General features: G+C 42.5%; 1 protein-coding gene across 1 annotated transcript in view; it reads left to right on the top strand.

Moving 5' to 3' along the window:
* The window catches only part of MED18 (mediator complex subunit 18), a 20,896-nt gene that overhangs the window by 538 nt on the left and 12,285 nt on the right, over positions 1–8,073 (top strand). The gene's annotated exons all lie outside the window — the stretch shown is intronic.

Genomic DNA, 8,073 nt, shown 5'->3' with positions numbered 1-8,073 from the left:
TTGCGCAGGGGATCACCTTCACTACAGTAGCAATCTCAATAGGGCTTATTTTCGGGGGAGGGCTTATTATCGGGGAAACACGGTAGTAAGTGTCTGAGACCAGATTTGAATTCAGATCTTCCTGACTCTAGGACTGGTACTCTATCCACCTAGCTCCCCCAGGAAAATCACTTTGGTGGTTTGGTGGTGGTTTCTTGGTTGGAGTAATGATGGACTGGAGTGGGAAGAGAACTAAAGAAGGGAGACTATTAGAAGGGTGTTGCAGGTAAGAGGTAATGAGGGCCTCTAACTGGGGGGAGGGTTTCTGTAAGTGGGAACAAAGGGAATCCATATGAGCAATGTTGTGAAGGTAGAAACAACAAGATTTGGAAATGAATTGGATATGTAAGCAAGTGGCAGTAAGGAGTTGAGCATGACCCCAAGGTCTTTCCTGAGTTGTTAGTAGCCTATTGCCCTATATTTGTTTTGCACATGTTCCTGGAGGCAGAGAGGTCTGGATAGAGTTAAGAAAATCAAGGTAGTGTGCCAATCTGGCCACTGACCAACTTTATGACCTTAAGCAAACCACCTCCTTTCTTTGGGCCTCAATTTCTTTTTTTGTAAAATAAAGTATTTGGATTTTGGAAAGCAATTTGGGAGTGGGCTCTGAATTCTCTCCCTCTCACCTCTTTCCCATGGGAAGAAAAAAACAAGAAAAAGAGGACCTTTACAAATATGTAATCAAAATTGTTGATTTTTCAGTCTATAAGCCTCTGTATCCTTCATTTGGTTATAAACTCTTCACCTATCCATAGATCGGACAGGGAATTTCTTCCTTGCTCTTCTAACCTGTTTATGATGTCACTTTTTGTGACTAAATTACCTACCCATTTGGAGCTTGTCTTAGTGTATGGTGTGAGATGTCAGTCTATACCCGGTTTCTGCCAGACTTGTACAGAAGCACTTTTTGTAGTAGTAAAGAACTGGAAACAAAATAAATGCCAATCAGTTGGAGAATGGCCAAACAAATTGTGGCACATTAATGTAATGGGATATTATTGTAAGGTAAGAAGTGAAGAATATGATGAATTCAGAAAAGAATGTGAAGATATATGAAATGATGCATTGATGCAAAGTGAAATGAGTGGACCAGAAAATCAATATATATATAAATTATCATAATGTAAAGGGAAAAATATTTTTTTAAAAAATTGAACACTATGTAATTATAATGACCAAAAATGGCCCCAAAGAAGAAATAAGAAAATGTACCTCCCTCCCTCTTTTTCAGAGGTGGAATACTATGGGTTTACCAAATGCTTTACATTTGTAATCTAAAGTTCAAGCCTGGGAATAAGGGTATAGATATTTATTAAGGGCCTACTATGTACTACATACTGTGCCAAGCACCTTTATAAATATTCTCATCTGAGCCTCACACAAACAGCCCTGTGATGTGTTATTATTAATTATAATTAATTTTATAGTTGAGGAAACTGAGGCAGACAGAGGCTAAGTGACTTACTAAGGCCACACAAATAGTAAATTCCTGAATCCAGATTTGAATTCCAATCTCCCTGATTCCAGGCCTAACACACTAGCCACTATGCCACCTAACCACTTCCATTGGAGGAGAGATTTAAGGGTGATAACTTAGTTTCCAGGGACTTAGCTAACTGTGAAGGCAGAGGGCTCTAGCACCTTCAGGAGCAGAGGCTTGGTTACATTTTTACAAAGGCTGATTCCCTAGCCTGGATGATGACTGGGATTGTGGGGGCTGGGCTTGAAGCAGGGCCAGGAGTCTGGGCGACACTGCTATTCCTAGGGTTCTTGGACTCAGGGTCTTGGGCTGTGTCTAAGTCTAAGGGGGGGTGGCAGAGATGATGGTAGTTTAACTTACTTACTTGGCACATGCCACCTCTTGTCCCTCCCTGTTGTTTCTAGTGTTAAGAGACATTTATTAATGTATGGACAGAAGGAAAGGAAGGAAGGGTAGGAGGGAGGGAGGGAAGTAGGAAGAGAGCTGCCAGCAAGTTGGATGGACTGACTAAAGCAAATTTATGGAAGAAGAAGGACTAGAGTCACACAAGTGGGCAGGCAGGGCTGGGTTGTGATCTGTATAAACAGAAGGAACAAAACGGATGAGATCCCAGATCCTTGGGTGAGACAACTTGCAAAGAACTATTAGAGCAGTGATTCTTAACCTTTTTTTTGTCATGAGCTCCTTTGGTCACCTGAAGAAGCATGTGAATCCCTCCTCCGAAGAATGTTTTTAAATGCATAAAAAACAGAATTACAAAGAAAAATCAATTATATTGAAATATAGTTAATAAAAAATTTTTAATTTAACTGTACATTAGGGTCAGTGAACCCCTACATTAGAGTATTTGCAGATGAGGAAACTGAGGTAGGTTAAGTGACTTGTCCAGGGTCACACAATCAGTAAGTGTGTGAGGCAGTATTTAAACTTGTCTCCTTGATCCCCAGGCCAGCCCTCTATCTTTGCTGGTAGGGAACATTTGGCATAAGGACTGAACTTGAGGACCTGGAGGGCCACCTGTGGCCTCCAGGCTACAGGTTCCCCACCTCTATCTCTCACTGCCTGGATAGAATGCCAGACTTAAAGGCAGAAGGACCTGGGTTTCAATCCCACTTGTTATACTGTATGATCTTGGGCAAGTCCCATAACTTCTCTGTGCCTCAGTTTCCTTGTGTATATGAAGATAACAATAGCCACAACTTTCTAGAATTGTGATGTGGCTCAAATGAGATAATGTACAAAAAAGTTATTTGCACACTTTGAAGTGCTACAGTAACACTAACTGTTATGAGTATTGTTATTGTTCTATAGTTTACAAAATCCAAACAAAAGTATGGATTAAAGTTTCCAAAGGATCGAAAGAAAATGGATTACAGGGAACCCTTCTAAAGGGTCATTCCCTGGAACGAAATCCCAAACGTCCAGGAAGGCCAAGAATCATTGGAGTAAAATATCCCCATCAGAAACAACAACAAAGAAAACCAAAAGCTGCCTTTCCCAGACAGCCCTGGGAGGGGAGAAACCCAAACAGACAGTTATAGTTCAGCTAAAGCAGGGCTAATCTTTAATCTTTTAGGGAGATAGGTAATACATTAACTATTATTGTCCCTTCCCCAGAGGCACCTTGACACCAGGTCAACCAGAGACTGGCTTGTGTTGGCTTCAGGGAGTAGAAATGAGCAATTAAAAGAACCAATTAATATTTTGCATCAGACTTTCTTAAGCCACCGCCTTAAGATTAAAAGGACTAAATAAGATTAAGTCTCTGGTGATATCTGTCATCACTTGGTAGCCGAACCCTTAGTCAGCATTGAACTAGAGACAGCAGAAATACAAGTAGATGTTTTTCTGTCTAGCTTCCTAGTCAGGAAACTCCCTGAGGACAGGAACTCTCTCATTTACTGCTTAGTACATGTTCCTCATTGTTATTGTTACTATTAATAATAAGACTGCTGTAATTATTATAATAGGAAAAAACAAAGGGGCAGCATTACTAAGGCACAGAGAATATTAAACTGTCAGAGCTAGAAGGGACCTCAGAAGTCATCTGGTCTATCCTCCCACTCTCTAGGATCTCTCTGATTCTATCCTTCACAAATGGAGCCCATAACTAGTCTAGGGCAAAAGGACCTTTGGCTCAGAGCGCTATTCTTTCCTAGCTTCAGCTGAACTTCACGATTCTCTGGAGACCCAGGGTACAGCTGACCTAATAAGGATTTACTATAGCATGGGCCACTCTCTTTTAATTCAGCTACTCCCATTCAGACTATCCTTCGAAGTTCTGTGTCTCCTTAGGGTCTCACACCTCCAAACAAATTTGCCCTGGGCACAATTTGGGCTGCTTGTGTCTTTGCTTACAAGGCAGCCAGCCAGCTGCATTGCAGAATGACTCTAATTGTTAGGAAATGCTTCCTTATTTCGAGTTGCAATCTACCTCCCTGGGATTTGCACAGATTTGGTCCTAATTTTGTTCCTGGGCCCAAGCCACGTCAATCATGGTTTAGACTTGTGAACTTCCAAATTGGAAAAACATGGATTTTTTTTAAACCAATAATCTTGAACTTAAAGAAAAAAAAAAAGACAAGAGTTTGAAAAAGGAGAAATTCATACTATTCACTCATTCTTCTTGCTCTTCTGGAAAGGGATTGCACTATTTTCAGGCTGCAAACCAAACAATCCTTCAAGAAACCTTTATTTAGCTCCTGCTTTGTGCCATGAGGAACAGCTAGGTGGCGTCATAGTGTATAGAGCTCCAGACCTAGAATCAGGAAGACTCATCTTCCTGAGTTCAAATCCTGCCTCAGACACTTCCTAGCTGTGTGACCCTGGGCAAGTCACTTAACCCTGTTGGCCTCAGTTTCCTCAACTATAAAGTGAGCTGGAAAAGGAAATGGCAAACCACTGCAGTACCTTTACCAAGAAAACCTCAAATGGTTTCATGAAGAGTTGGACGCAACTGAAAAACGATTGTACAACAACAACAAAGTCCATGTTGTAGCCCACTGGCCCCCATCTCCCAGAAGATAAGGCCCTGATCTGGAGCTACCAAGATGGCGGGGAAAAAACGACAGGTCCTGCACCTTGCAATCTAACAAGAGACTAAGCACAGGTTTGAACCTGTCATCCTCCCTATTCAATAAACTCCAGTGGATTCTTATTAGCTACAGGATCAAATGTAAAACCCTCTGTTTGGCTTTTAGAATCTTCTTATAACCTGGCCTCTTACTCTTTTTCCAATGTTCTTATACCTTACTCCATCTCCTACTCCACCCCCTTACTCTGTGATCCCAGTGACACACCCCCTGGCTGTTCCTTGCACCAGACATTCCATTACCTGACTCTGCATTTTCTCTGGCTTTCTCCCACACCTGTAAAGAGATCTGATCCTCATCTCTGCCTCCAGGCTTCCCTGGCTTCCTTTAAGGCCAGTTGAACTCCTTCCTCCACTGCCTTTCCTAGCATTCCCTACTTTTCCAGCTTTTTCTCTGAGATCTTACTTCCCATTTACACTGATGTTCAGATGTGTAGGTGTCTTATATAGTTGTTTTCCCCTCTTGTTCTCTCCCCCTTTAGACTGTAAGCTTCTTAAGGCCAGTGACCATGTTCTTGCCTTTATTTGAATGCTTAGTCCTTAGCACAGTGCTTGGCACATGTAGGTGCTTAGTAAATTCTTGATGATGATGAGGGGGGAGGAGGCATAATGTGCACATGATATCTGATTGAGGTGAGATGCAAACAAAGTGGATGATACAGAAAGAAGTCAGCTCATTCGATGGACTGGATGCTCTTTGAGGGCAGCTAGGTGATGCACTGCATAGAATACTGAACTTGGAGTCAGGAAAACCTTAGTTCAAATCCTGCCTCAGACCTTCCAGCAAGGCACTTAACATCCCTCAGTTTCCTCAACTGTAAAGTGGGAACAATAATACCTCCTACCTCGAGGGACTGCTGTGAGGATCAAATGAGATAATATTTGCAAAGCACTTTGTAAACCCTAAAATGCTACAGAAATGCTAGCTCTTCCTGTTACCCCCAGGGCCTGACACACAATAGATGCTTGGGAAATGGTTTGGGTATTTGTTGAATAACTTTTGCAATAGAAAATTGGTGAGAGAGTGAATTTTGGCAGAAAGAGTCTAGACTAAGCAGCAGAAATCCTCTTCGGTTCAGTTCCAGTTCTGCTGCTTGCTAGCTACGTGATGTTGAACAAGGCTCTTCTGTTCTGGGACTTCATTTCCTCATTTCTAAAATGATTCAGTTGGACTGAGCAAGATTTCAGGGCAAGTCACTTAACCTCTGCTTGCCTCAGTTTCCTCAACTGTAAAATGAGGATAATAATAGCGCCTACCTCCCAGGATTATTGTCAGGAACAAATGAGTTAATATTTGTAAAAAAAAAAAAAGTTGTTAGCACAGTGCTTGGCACATGTCAATGCACTTTTCCTCCTCTGAGGTCCTGTTCAGCTCTGACAGTCTGGTTGCTCCAGAGCTAGGTGTCATCTATAGTGAAATTAACTCTGGATGAAGACCCAAGGTCTGGAGGTAAGAGCTAGCCTTTCTATCTGTCTTCAAAGTTTGCAAAACACTGTGCAAACATTGTCTCATCTGAGCCTCACAACAACCCAGGGAGGTAGGTGCTATTATTATCCTCATTTTATGGATGATGAAATGGAGACAGACAAATGGAGGCATGCCTTGCCAAGGGTCACGGAGCCAGAATTTCAACTCCAATCTTCCTGACTAAATCAACTGGCTTTATCCACTGCACCAACCTAGTTACTAAGAACAAGAGAGATAGAGTCTCCTATTACCCCTATTTTACAGTTGAGAAAACTGAGGTCAACATTGGTTAAGTGACTTGCCCAGGGTTGCCTAGCTAGTAACAGGATTCAAACTCAGTTCCTTTGGACTCCAAGTCCAGACTTCTATCTTCTACACTACCTTGTATATGCAACACTTTTTCTCTAGGCTAAAAACAAAGGGACTTTCCTAGTTATCTACCGAAGTCTCTCTATGAAAAAGCTATTGATGCCAGATGGTCCCTGTATCAATAATATCTCCTGGGGATTTTGGAGGTGCTCCCCCTGATACTGGATGTGGGAACTACACCACTTAATCTGTATCGCCTTTAAAACAGATTATTTTTCATTACCTGATTCCAGTTTTCATCATCATGCTGCTTCCACAACTGGAACCCAGGCTGTGCTGGGAGAGGGAGTGGAAGAGCAAGGAACCTCACTTCTCAGTGCCCCCGGAAACTCTCTGAGGAAAATAAGTTATAGACAGGTTGCCAATTTACCTTGGTAGAAGGGAATTTTCATCACTCAACCCAATCAATCAACAAGCATTTATTAAACACTTACTGCATACTAGGCACTGAGGATACAAAGATGAATAGCAAACAGTCCCTGCCCTCAAAGAGCTTACATTCTACCTGGGGAAACAACGTGAAATCACAGATTATTTGATTCTTTAAAAAAAAAAAAGTCTTGCCAGAACTTTCTGCCAGACCACACCTTGAATAAGGTGTCTTGAAAGGGTTTGTACAGAGTTGTGGCCTGAGGCACACTTGTCAGGAAGTCCTGAGTTCATTCTTAATTCAGACATTTACTTGCTTTGTGACCTTGGGAAAGTCATTTAACTTTCCTCAAACTATTTCCTCATCTATAATAATTGTACCTACTTCATATGGGGTTGTTCATATGAGGATCAACTATATCAGTATGGGAATAGCTGTTGTTACTGTTATTATTACTAACTTTTAAAGTTTAATTGAAGTCCCAGCAATAAGTCCTTGCCTGAAAAAATCCATTCCTCCAATTCCCTTCTTAGCTCATTTGTTTGTTTGTTTTTAAACATGATGACCTATCCTAAGACCCCAAAAGAGAGACAGTAGGACCTTAGGAAAGAATAAGTACAAACCTCAAATCTATGATCCTATGATTTACTGGATGGGAGTTCATATGGGCAAGACTTCTGAATCTGAGCTTGCTCATATGTAAAATGGGTATGTTAATACTGGCACTGCCTACCCATTGAGGCTGTTGTGGGGAAAGAGCTTTGTCAACCTCAAAGGATTATACAAATATGAGTCATTATATTGTTATAGGGAAAGAGAAGAAAAAAATGCCTCATTCAACCAATCCTAGAATGTCAAAGCTGGAAGGGCCCTTAGAACACAGAATGTCAGAACTGGGGGGGGGGGCCCTTAGAACACAGGATGTCAGAGCTGGGAGGGCCCTCAGAACACAGGACGTCAGAGCTGGGAGGGCCCTCAGAACACAGGACGTCAGAGCTGGGAGGGCCCTCAGAACCCAGGACGTCAGAGCTGGGAGGGCCCTCAGAACCCAGGACGTCAGAGCTGGGAGGGCCCTCAGAACCCAGGACGTCAGAGCTGGGAGGGCCCTCAGAGCACAGGATGTCAGAGCTGGGAGGGCCCTCAGAGCACAGGATGTCAGAGCTGGGAGGGCCCTCAGAGCACAGGATGTCAGAGCTGGGAGGGCCCTCAGAGCACAGGATGTCAGAGCTGGGAGGGCCCTCAGAGCACAGGATGTC

Source organism: Petaurus breviceps, unplaced genomic scaffold (genome assembly GCF_028583685.1).
Source record: "Petaurus breviceps papuanus isolate PSGF00001 unplaced genomic scaffold, PetGlider_PUasm1.0 91041, whole genome shotgun sequence".
In the NCBI taxonomy this organism is placed as follows: domain Eukaryota; kingdom Metazoa; phylum Chordata; class Mammalia; order Diprotodontia; family Petauridae; genus Petaurus; species Petaurus breviceps.
Note: the sequence above shows the minus strand (reverse complement) of the source record. Positions and strands in the feature narration are given on the sequence as shown.